Raw genomic sequence first — 13,589 nt, 5'->3', positions numbered from 1 at the left:
ATCCAAGGATAGCTTCTTTGAAATACATATTTGGTTTAAACTCAACTTAACATGCATTTTAAAAACAAAAATGTAATTTCTACAAAAAATGTGAAACCCTGTAGCATTGTTGCCAAGTCCGGTGTTCTCCCGCGGAATTGGGCTATTTTAACACTGTTGCCGCAGGTTGTTTTTCATGTCCGCGGGTCGAAGCCACCCCAGAAACGTAATATTTCTGCTGTATTCTAGGCAGGTTTTTGAGCCCGCAAGTCACGACTTCAAACCACGACTAAGTAGCGTTCCAGGCAAGTCACGACTTCAAACCACGACTCACGACTAAGTAGCGTTCCAGGCAAGTCATGACTTCAAACCACGACTCACGACTAAGTAGCGTTCCAGGCAAGTCATGACTTCAAACCACGACTAAGTAGCGTTCCAGGCAAGTCACGACTTCAAACCAAGACTCGCGACTAAGTAGCGTTCCAGGCAAGTCACGACTTCAAACCACAACTCACGACTAAGTAGCGTTCCAGGCAAGTCACGACTTCAAACCACGACTCACGACTAAATAGCGTTCCAGGCAAGTCACGACTTCAAACCACGACTAAGTAGCGTTCCAGGCAAGTCACGACTTCAAACCAAGACTTACGACTAAGTAGTGTTCCAGGCAAGTCACGACTTCAAACCACGACTCACGACTAAGTAGAGTTCCAGGCAAGTCACGACTTCAAACCACGACTAAATAGCGTTCCAGGCAAGTCACGACTTCAAACCACGACTAAGTAGTGTTCCAGGCAAGTCACGACTTCAAACCACGACTCACGACTAAGTAGAGTTCCAGGCAAGTCACGACTTCAAACCACGACTCACGACTAAGTAGAGTTCCAGGCAAGTCACGACTTCAAACCACGACTCACGACTAAATAGCGTTCCAGGCAAGTCACGACTTCAAACCACGACTAAGTAGTGTTCCAGGCAAGTCACGACTTCAAACCACGACTAAGTAGCGTTCCAGGCAAGTCACGACTTCAAACCACAACTCACGACTAAGTAGCGTTCCAGGCAAGTCACGACTTCAAACCACGACTCACGACTAAATAGCGTTCCAGGCAAGTCACGACTTCAAACCACGACTAAGTAGTGTTCCAGGCAAGTCACGACTTCAAACCACGACTCACGACTAAGTAGCGTTCCAGGCAAGTCACGACTTCAAACCACGACTAAGTAGCGTTCCAGGCAAGTCACGACTTCAAAACACGACTCACGACTAAGTAGTGTTCCAGGCAAGTCACGACTTCAAAACACGACTCACGACTAAGTAGCGTTCCAGGCAAGTCACGACTTCAAACCAAGACTCACGACTAAGTAGCGTTCCAGGCAAGTCACGACTTCAAACCATGACTAAGTAGCGTTCCAGGCAAGTCACGACTTCAAACCACGACTCACGACTAAGTAGAGTTCCAGGCAAGTCACGACTTCAAACCACGACTCACGACTAAGTAGCGTTCCAGGCAAGTCACGACTTCAAACCACGACTCACGACTAAGTAGCATTCCAGGCAAGTCACGACTTCAAACCACGACTCACAACTAAGTAGCGTTCCAGGCAAGTCACGACTTCAAACCACGACTCACGACTAAGTAGCGTTCCAGGCAAGTCACGACTTCAAACCACGACTCACGACTAAGTAGCGTTCCAGGCAAGTCACGACTTCAAACCACGACTAAGTAGCGTTCCAGGCAAGTCACGACTTCAAACCACGACTAAGTAGTGTTCCAGGCAAGTCACGACTTCAAAACACGACTCACGACTAAGTAGCGTTCCAGGCAAGTCACGACTTCAAACCAAGACTCACGTCTAAGTAGCGTTCCAGGCAAGTCACGACTTCAAACCATGACTAAGTAGCGTTCCAGGCAAGTCACGACTTCAAACCACGACTCACGACTAAGTAGAGTTCCAGGCAAGTCACGACTTCAAACCACGACTCACGACTAAGTAGCGTTCCAGGCAAGTCACGACTTCAAACCACGACTCACAACTAAGTAGCGTTCCAGGCAAGTCACGACTTCAAACCACGACTAAGTAGCGTTCCAGGCAAGTCACGACTTCAAACCACGACTAAGTAGCGTTCCAGGCAAGTCACGACTTCAAACCACGACTCACGACTAAGTAGCGTTACAGGCAAGTCACGACTTCAAACCACGACTCAGTAGCGTTCCAGGCAAGTCACGACTTCAAAAACAAATCCTGAAACCCTGCCAAAAAACGCATATTTTACCCCCTGTGATTTTTTACTGGGGGATCACCCTCGAAATGCAATTGGGCTATTTTTATTTAATTTTTTTAATTGGGCTATTTTTAAGTAGCAATGGGCTCTGTGCACAAGATGGCGTCGGTTAGCTTCGGCGACGCGAGTGTGTGCATACTTCCGGTCTTGCGACATTTGCTTTACTGTAAGGTTCATACTAAACTTGGCTAGATAGGAATAATTAATGTTTTTAAGATTAAAAAGCAGATAGTGATATACAAGAGAGAACATCCTCGCTACATTATTGCGTACCACATTTTTGGAGAGTTGATTTTGTTCTGACTGCTAATTATAAGATCATAAGGTTTGCGATTGTCAAACGAGAAGCTCAGAGATTTCTGCATGTATTTTTTATTAACTTTTTGATAACAATTTATAACTGTAACTGTACAATTTAACATAATATGGTAGGTTGGCATTAATTAAAATATTGGTGTTTGCATTACCTGTGTGTTTTAATAATATTTATCTGTTTTCTGAAAGATCTGTTGCATAAATAATTATCAGTCTAAAAAAGCAGCGCAAGTATTTTTACCATTTCTTTTGCATTAATTATAAGATAAAACAAATCTTTAAATTATACATGTATTAGTTGCATCCTTTTACAGCCCTTTTTTTTCATTTCAAAAATATGTTTAATGCAAAGTTAACTGTGTAAAATATTAAAATATGTTGTGAAAATGATGATGGAACAAACTGATGTATGTGCACAATTGAGAAATGGATATTAAAGATCAATTGCAGCCCAAGTCCTACAAGGTAAACTCCAAGATGGTAAACTCCAAGAAATCCAAGATGGTGGCGATATAACTAGCCAATTGGGAGGGTTTTGTTGTGAAAACTTGGCAACCCTGCCCTGTGGAATAAAATTAATTATTGGCTTATTATTAATAATTATTGTATTAAATATATAGTAAATAGTTTAAAGGCCTAAATATATAAAATTATTGTTTGTTCTATTTATAGAGTTGGGTGAGATTACTGATTGCAATTAACATGACAAAAATAAGAATAATGCAAGCATAACCTACATAATTCTATTTAATTTTAATTAAACGTTGGTAAATAATTTTGACTACAACCCTTACTATCTGGTTCTTGTTTCTTTCAGTTTTTCAAACTAAGTGGCACTGTAGCATCTCTTAATTTTCCTGCAATATTCCTTGCTGTTGCTTTGTCAGAGCAAGAGTAGGCTACTGACTTTCAATACACATGTTTCTGCAGTGTTAACCTTGATTATTAGCAGGACAATGCTGAAAAACAAATACATTGTAGTTGACAACGCTTTACCTGCAGATAGTATAGCCTACAATAAGTAAATAGCCTAAAAAAAATGCATAGACATTGGTTTATTGGCAAATCGGTGCAGAGTTTTTGACATTGACAAAATATTTTCTGAAATATGGAGACGTGACATTACCAGGGTCTTTTCTCCTTTTACACTCCATTTAATCTCATTCACTTCACCAGATTTAGATATGAAAGACATCTCATTTGTGTCTCATTTAGTTTTTTTCTTTTCTGCAGGCAACTGGTGTCCTGAGGCTCGAAACAAACAATTTTGCAGATGATCCATCTAAAGGTTAGCAGTCAGATCAAATTGTAAGAATGTGTCACTGCATAAATCTGCCATTATACTTCTTATGAAATCAGATTAAACGCATTGGAGAACTAATGATACTCTAAAAATAACCTTTTCACCAAAATACTTTTTAATTCAATGCACGACATTGCATAATATTTAGTTACATGTAGCAACAACATTGTTTCTGCTGATTTTCATTATTGTTTTATTTTATTATTCAAGGATAAAAAAAAAAATAGTGACAACCATACTGTAATACCTTTACAGTGTGTTTCCATTTCTTAAGGTTGCACTGAAACTGCAACTGTTTCAGATGCCTTATAAAGAGGCTTGTGATCATTAACCTTGTACTAGACTCCTCCCTCTTCCGGACTTGTTGTGTTGTCAACTTTTAATCGCTGTGACCCTTCCGTCTTTGACCTGATCCATTACACAAGTAGGCCTAATGGAAAATCCTATGTTTGTCAAGATGTGAATTTTAGTATCAGTCAATATGTGTGTTATGTCATGCTAGAGTTCAATACATTAATTTGTCTCTGAATCTGATCATAGTAGAGCCAAATCTGTCTGACTGCAAGAGGACAAATCAACAATCAAAACTTAATGTTGACAGCTTACTGTGATTTAAAAAAAAAAATCTTTTTAATTATATTAATCATATACTTTTTTTTAACATTAAGGTTAATAAATGCTGTACAAGTATTGTTCATTGTTAGTTAACTCTTGTTGATGAATGACATAAGTATTACCAAATATGTTAGCTTGGCCGTCAATTATGGAGCTTGTTGAACAGTGAACTGAACAGAACAGTGAAAGGTAGTACTGGTATTTATGTTGATTACATTAAACAATTAAGGCATCATGCAAGGGGCTTTAGCACACAGTCAGATACAGGATGTGGCAGAAAAGAGATGAAAACCATTGATCCTCTGTAAACACTTCCTTTTACCCAAAGTGATGTTTTAACTGCATTATTTTTAAGCCCAGCTGCCCAAACCTCAGTCATTTTCATTTTTATAACCCCTGCCATTCATGTTATTTGTATGCACGTGTGTAAAAATGTATGTTTCTTTATTAACATTAAGTGAAGTTATTGTATTTCATAATATTTAACCGTATTATATTAAATGCTTTAAAATGTATTGGCTAGTTTTATGGTTTTACAGCAGAACAGGTTTCAGCTTCTTTCCAGACTTGTATATTTACTCTGGTGCTTTCACTTTTTAATTTTGATTGTTGAATGTTGATGTTGTCACTTTTTTAATCTAACATTACCTTGATTATATAATAATTAACAGATCAATATTACATCAAATATGCTGACACTTATAGTATAAGCCAATATTCAGAACAGCAAATTTTCACTTGTGATTTGTACAGTTTGCTCCTGTATTAGTTATTGTGCTTTCACTTGTTAATGTCAATCACTAAGACTGGTGAATAAAACTGTATAAGATGGCTGCAGACATACTGACACAAACTCAGCTCTGAAGCAGGTTAATAGGCCGGAGATAACTATGTGACGCACTTACAGGTGTCTTTACCTCAGGCACCCCTCTTAACTGGTCTACACTGCCTGTGGTAGATAAGAGCCTTAGCACAAGTCCAATAATTAGTCCTAAGCCACTAAACAGATCATCATATGGGTCATACAAGTGAGGAAGACCAGAGATTAAAACAGAAGAGGAGGGAAGGGACAGAGCTTTGACCACAGAGGGTGATGAAATGGGCAGAAAAAAGGCTTTTGATGATATGGAAATCAGAATGGTTTTAAGATAATGATAATTTTGATATGACATGAAAATGACATTTTGTGTGCTAATACTCCTTATACCCACCCAAAACCTACATGCTGTTGTTGAGCAAAGTTACCAAGGTCCTCCTAAATACTTGATGACTTTCATCCAAGCTTATGTGGCACTAGAAATATTGAAATATGAGTATAGTATGTTTAACATACAGTATAATACCACAGTAAGTACATATACTGGTGATGAATGTTTAGTTATCTTTGCTACATGGTTGTATGGGAAATCTGCTGTTTACTTTTCAGGGACGGATTAGCTCAGAGGAGTATTATGAGCCGGAAGACTTTAATTCAAATCCCATTGCACTCTTTGCTTATGCAGAACTTTTCACAGGATGACATAATATGACTGTGACTGCTTTACCGAGTCCCCCTTTCTGACTGATTGTGTGCAATTCCTAATGCACAAGCTGTAGTTGTATGAAAACCATTATTATTTATTACTTGAAAAGTGTGACACCTCTCATTGCAATTACATTTTCATTAAACACTTGAAGGATTATTTTTGCAGTATTAACACACACAGCAACTCCATTTTTGAAAAGGATTACTCCTGTACTGCAGTCTCAAATTATACTAATATGAAGAGCAGTTTCACTTATCGAATAGACTTTTACTAATTAATTAACATTATTTTATTAATATATACATTTTTATTGCATAATTCATTTGTCACTTTAAATTGTGTTATGTTTTCAATTGTTTTATAGGTCTATCTCAAAATATTTAGTAAGCTAAGCGACTGCTCCAAACAATTAAGGTTTGCTACTCATCTCATTAGAGCAACAAAACCAATAAGGTACAAATAAACTTCGGCTTTATTCTATGACTAAGACTCCATTCTGCAAATTAATTTTCTTCTTATATCCCTGTAAACATTTTCCATCTATTTCAAAAATTAGTTGCTGCCATACATTTTTTAAGTAATCAAGTCATTTCAACTTTTATAAAAAAAGTTGAAATTGCTCAATTTATTTTGATGAATGAATGTAAAAAAAGCATAAATTGTCATGAATTACTGATCATATAATTTTTTACAGTGTATAGGTTTTGTGTGATTATTACATTTACATTTAGTAATTTAGCAGACGCTTTTATCCAAAGCGACTTACAAATGAAGACAATAGAAGCAAACAAAACCAGCAAAAGAGCAACAACATGCAAGTGCTATGACAAGTCTCAGTAAGCCTAACACAGTACACGTTATTGTCACGAGTCCGGGCTGCAGTTCTTCCTTTATCCACCAGAGGTCACCATTTCCCGGACTCCATTCCCCTAACTCCACACACCTGTCACAAATTACACTCCCAGCTGTTCCCCATTGTCATGGACTATTTATACACCACACTCCCGCTGCTCTGTCTGGGTTAATTAATTGTAATTTATTGTACTAATTGTTATAGTGTTCGTTCATCTCTAGGGATACATGCACTGTGTTGCCGTTAATGTATCCCGTTCCGAATCGGTTTTGTTTTGCCTTGTTGGCCTATTTGTTTCGTTATTAATGAGAGCCTTACCTGTATTTGGACCCAGACCTCGTCCTTTCCACGGCGTTCCCTAAGTGTTTCGTGACAGTTATATACAGTGGGGGAAATAAGTATTCAACATTTGAACAAATTTTTTATTAAACACATTTCCAGTGCAGCAATTCACATGAAATTTTGACCAGATGTTGGTATTAACTCAAGAAATCTACACAGATAAAAAATATTAAATATTACAATCCATAAAAAAGTTATGTGTAATAAAGTGAAATGACACAGGAAAAAAGTATTGAACACATTAACTGAGATTATACTTAATACTTGGTGGAAAAGCCTTTGTTTACAATAACAGCTTCAAGACGCTTCCTGTATGAACAAACTAATCGTTCACAGTGCGCAGGTGGGATTTTGGTCCATTCTTCTAAACAGACTGTCTTCAAATCTTGAATGTTCCGCGGGGCCCTCTTGTGAATCTTGATCTTCAGTTCCTTCCATAAATTCTCTATTGGGTTTAAGTCTGGTGATTGACTGGGCCATTCCAACAACTTTATTTTCTTCTTCTGGAACCAATTCCGAGTCTCCTTTGCAGTATGTTTTGGATCATTGTCCTGCTGAAATGTCCATCCATGTCTCATCCTCATCATCCTGGCAGATGTTAACAGATTCACCTCAAGAATTTCCCGGGACATGGCTCCATTCATCTTCCCTTCAATAACATGGATTCTGCCAGTACCATGAGAAGAAAAACAGCCCCATACCATGATGCTTCCACCTCCAAACTTCACTGTTGATATGGTATTTTTAGGGTCATACGCAGAGCCATTTCTCCTCCAAACATGGCGTCTGGTATTATTGCCAAAAAGTTAAATTTTTGTCTCGTCTGACCAGACTACATTTTCCCAGTAATTCACAGGGTTGTCCAAATGTTTTGTAGCAAACATCAAACGAGCTTCAACATGCCTTTTCTTCAAAAAACGAGCCTTCTGAGGTGAGCGTGCATGGAGGCCGTGCATATATACACACACACACACACACACATTAACATTATTAACCTCATTAAATGTATTTATTGACAAAAAATGTGTACCAGTGTCATTAGCACATTTTCTGTCATTTACAGTGGGTGCAATGGATATCTTAACTTGAATTAATTGACTTTAATTAATATAATTAATTAATAACCAGTGTTGGGGAAAGTTACTTTTAAAAGTAATGCATTACAATATTGCGTTACTCCCTTAAAAAGTCATTAATTACATTAGTTACTTTTTATTGAAAGTAATGTGTTTCTTTACTTTTGCGTTACTTTTTAAATATGAGCAGGGCTTGATTGTTTTTAATATAAGAAATTCTAATTATAGCAAATGTAAAAGCCCTTTCACACCAAAAAGTGTAATGAATAAACCTCAGGCTGAAGGAAAAGTAAATTCACGTCTGTACAGTAGAACACAGGAGAAGAAGGTTCAACATTCTTCAACAATAAAAAAACAAGCACAATTGTTAGTTTATCTAAAGTCATTTTTGCTTATTATTATGGTTGTACTGGATCATTCAAAGGTCAGCAGCAAAAACATTTGCTAATAAAATGGGATTAGATACATATGTGTTGTTTAACATATTTAATTTTTGCGGTTTCATATTCTGAGTTTGCATTTCATTTTGTTTTAATTCATTTTGATGAATACTAAATCTTTTTTTTTTTTGTGTGTGTGAGGGGGATGAATTAATGCACATTCACATTTAGTGCAGAACTACAGTAACATCATGTTCACACAGCGCACACAACGCCTCTGTACTTCCGATTTCTCCCAATATGGGGACAGGAGACTTGTCAGTCAATAAATCGAAAAACAAAGTAACTGGTGTTACTTTTTTGAAAAAGTAACTGATATTTTCTTATAAATTAAAAAGTAATGCGTTACTTTACTAGTTACTTGAAAAAAAGTAATCTGATTACGTGTAGCTTGCGTTACTTGAAATACATTACCCCCAACATTGTTAATGACAATAAAATTACCATAGACTCCCCTTTAGATAGCTTTATGAAAGCTGAAATAGATCATTCTATTTCAACTTTCATATAGAAATCTAAGGTTGTTTAATCAAAATACAGAACATGAAATAGCCTAAAATAATGAACAATCATGAAAATCAACAGTACAATCAAATTCTGTGTCTGTGAGGTCATTATTGACAATTCATAATTATTTCTCTAGTGTGCTGAATTTTATTTTATTAATTTTTTTGCTTACGTTTCGTTTATATACTGTAGTGCTTGAGCCAGGACTGACATTTACACACACACATAGTTTAAACTCTCCCGCTCTCCTGCTATAAATCCTCTGGTCCCAGGAGACCCCCAGAACTAGAATATGTAAAAAAAAGAATTTGGTCTTAAGTCGGAACGCACACATCTAAGAACAGACATCCTGGCACCGGCTGAAATAAACTGCCCAATCTCCTGAGATCATAAAAACAAGGATATATGGAACCGTCACATCTGGCTGCTTTCATCATGAAGTTGGATGAGGAGGACCCCCTTTTTGTCACTCTTGAAAAAAAACAGAACTCATACTCCCGGATTTTACTTCACATTGGCGCCATAATTCAAAGGCCTGGTTACAGCCGACTCGAACCAAAGACTTTTACGACCTTGCATATCAGCACATTCCAGGAAAACGCGCCTTTTCTGTGCGTTCTCTATCGAAATAGACAAAGAGAGCCACACCCTGAAGGATTTTGTTTTAAAGAACAAAAGTTATACTGGTTTCTGCTATTGAAACAATATACTCGAAAAAACACTATAGACAATATAGTTTATACATATATTAATAATGTTGTTGGTTGTGACATTTATAAGCTTGTTGTGTTTTATTTTAAATCTATGGTAAATCTGTTTCCAGAATGTATAAAGTTGTGAAAGTGGGTTGGAGTTGAAAACTGAAAAGGAGGCTCACGCACGCCTCGCTTGTCTCTCGTTCTGCTCACGCTGCAAAGCGTTTCTGGCCTCTCACATCACGGCAGGGCGTGGCAACAGCGATCAAAGTTAAACTTTGAGAGAAACTTTAACATCCAAAGACAAAGAAACTAACATCTGGAGCCAGGAACCGAACGGCTTCCTGATAGCGTCATCAAGTCAGAACGAAGCCCTCCAACCACTGAAGAGTACCCTCGTGACGACGACCTACGAGTAGCCAATCCACACGTGGTCCGTCTCGACCTGAACAAAGTACGGAATTCACCTAAGAGCAGAGAGGCTCTTTGAACCTAAAGAAACACGAACAGTAAGGCAAACAAATTTCTCTGAATCTGTTGAACCGGTGTCTATCTTTTAAGAAGTAAAGATAAGGGTTCTTGCGTGTGATTTTCCCTCAGGCTGAAACGAGCATTAAAACCTAAGACTCTCTCTTCAGATACAAAACAACTCGCTCCTATCTGTGTGTATGTTTAAATCGTCTGTTTTGTGTTGTCTAGTCAGTAGTGTATTAGAGTAGTGAATAAACTTTGATTTTATTAAGAAATCTCTTGTCTGTGCTATGTGATTTTGCATATCGTAATTATTTGCCAAAAAGATCGCGTTTTACCTAAGCTCATAAACCTGAGAACTAAGTTAACTAGTTGTTTATTTTGATCGTTGGCCGCGAGTAAAATAAACAAAATTGTTAAGAGATAACTTGCTGATATTAATGCTTGCTGGACAAGTCGTTAATAAGGTATAAGTTGGATGTTCTGATTAATATCCATTAATCATATGATCATCACTCGTAAGGGTGGTTCCCTAAAAGCTAAAATAAAATAAATATTTGTAGGATTAATTTCTTACATTATATGGTGGAGAATGCGGGCATGTTCTTTAGACAAAGGAATTTTGGTTTGGTCTGTCTTCTATGTGTGGAGACCCTCCCCAGAGAGAGTCTGTAGTTCGTGATTTTCTATCACAGGTTTAGATGTGACCATCAGTCTTGATTACTTGCAACAATTTTGACAGTCTCCTTCTTGAATTGGAATTATCACTAAGTGTTCATTTGTCTCAGTGTTGCAAGCTGTTTGGTGAAAGAGGCTCGCTGGTTAGGAGGCAGGAATCCGATTTATGGCGTTGTCCTGTTACAGCTTTGAGGCCTCTCTGCATTCCAGCTCCTCAGGTTTCAATGTTCTGATGCATCTTAAAATTGTCTGATTCAGTCTCTGATATCCTACAATACTAATATTTATGACTATTATCTGTTTTGTACATATAGAAGTATGATGTTCTAAGCTGTAGTAAAAATGGTTTAGCTCCTGCATACCTAACTTGTCTTCTACCATGCTACAATCCAACCCGCTCCCTAAGGTTGCAAAACTCTGGACTTTTGATAGTACCTAGGATAGCAAAGTCCACTAAAGGAGGTAGAGCTTTTTCACATTTGGCTCCCAAACTCTGGAATAGCCTTCCTGATAACGTTCGGGGTTCAGACACACTCTCTCTGTTTAAATCTAGATTAAAGACACATCTCTTTAGCCAAGCATTCACACAATGCATCTTATAATCTTGTACTGCAGCTATATCTGATCAAATGTACATTATTATTATTCTTTAACTTGGGTTGAACAAATCATTTTTGCTTCGATGGAACAGCAGCTATGCTAATTATGTCTCTATTTGTTTCTCTGTTTCTGTCACGGGATGAACATCACGTGGTAACTAGGAATTACAGAAGCTTCAATCTGGATGCAACCCTTAAATGATCTGAGATGACCAAACACCTGAGAAAAGATAATGCCACCCCCTCAGAGGATGCCAACGCTCAGACAACATACAGAATGACCAAATTTGCCATAAGTTAAATATATTAAGGTTCTTCAATATATAAATACAGGTGCTGGTCATAAAATTAGAATATCATGAAAAAGTTGATTTATTTCAGTAATACCATTCAAAAAGTGAAACTTGTATATTAGATTCATTCATTACACACAGACTGATATATTTCAAATGTTTATTTCCTTTAATTTTGATGATTATAACTGACAACTAATGAAAGTCCCAAATTCAGTATCTCAGAAAATTAGAATATTGGGAAAATGTTCAATATTGAAGACACCTGGTGCCACACTCTAATCAGCTAATGAACTCAAAACACCTGCAAAAGCCTTTAAATGGTCTCTCAGTCTGTAGGCTACACAATCATGGGGAAGACTGCTGACTTGACAGTTGTCCAAAAGACGACCATTGACATCTTGCACAAGGAGGACAAGACACAAAAGGTCATTGCTAAAGAGGCTGGCTGTTCACAGAGCTCTGTGTCCAAGCACATTAATAGAGAGGTGAAGGGAAGGACAAGATGTGGTAGAAATAAGTGTACAAGCAATAGGGATAAACGCACCCTGGAGAGGATTGTGAAACAAAACCCATTCAAAAATGTGGGGGAGATTCACAAAGAGTGGACTGCAGCTGGAGTCAGTGCTTCAAGAACCACCACGCACAGACGTATGCAAGACATGGTTTTCAGCTGTCGCATTCCTTGTGTCAAGCCACTCTTGAACAAGAGACAGCGTCAGAAGCATCTTGCCTGGGCTAAAGACAAAAAGGACTGAACTGCTGCTGAGTGGTCCAAAGTTATGTTCTCTGATGAAAGTAAATTTTGCATTTCCTTTGGAAATCAAGGTCCCAGAGTCTGGACGAAGAGAGGAGAGGCACATAATCCACGTTGCTTCAGGTCCAGTGTAAAGTTTCCACAGTCATTGATGGTTTGGGGTGCCATGTCATCTGCTGGTGTTGGTCCATTGTGTTTTCTGAGGTCCAAGGTCAACGCAGCCGTCTACCAGGAAGTTTTAGAGCACTTCATGCTTCCTGCTGCTGACCAACTTTATGGAGATGCAGATTTCATTTTCCAACAGGACTTGGCACCTGCACACACTGCCAAAGCTACCAGTACCTGGTTTAAGGACCATGGTATCCCTGTTCTTGATTGGCCAGCAAACTCGCCTGACCTTAACCCCATAGAAAACCTATGGGGTAATGTGAAGAGGAAGATGCAATACGCCAGACCCAACAATTCAGAAGAGCTGAAAGCCACTATCAGAGCAACATGGGCTCTCATAACACCTGAGCAGTGCCACAGACTGATCGACTCCATGCCACGCCGCATTGCTGCAGTAATCCAGGCCAAAGGAGCCCCAACTAAATACTGAGTGCTGTACATGCTCATACTTTTCAGTTGGCCAACATTTCAACATTTCTAAAAATACAACGATGAAAAAAAATCATTTTTTTTGCATTGGTCTTAATTGATATTCTAATTTTCTGAGATACTGAATTTGGGACTTTCATTAGTTGTCAGTTATAATCATCAAAATTAAAGGAAATAAACATTTGAAATATATCAGTCTGTGTGTAATGAATGAATCTAATATACAAGTTTCACTTTTTGAATGGTATTACTGAAA

Source organism: Barbus barbus (genome assembly GCF_936440315.1).
Source record: "Barbus barbus genome assembly, chromosome: 37".
NCBI classification, from domain to species: domain Eukaryota; kingdom Metazoa; phylum Chordata; class Actinopteri; order Cypriniformes; family Cyprinidae; genus Barbus; species Barbus barbus.
This window is presented reverse-complemented; position numbering follows the sequence as displayed.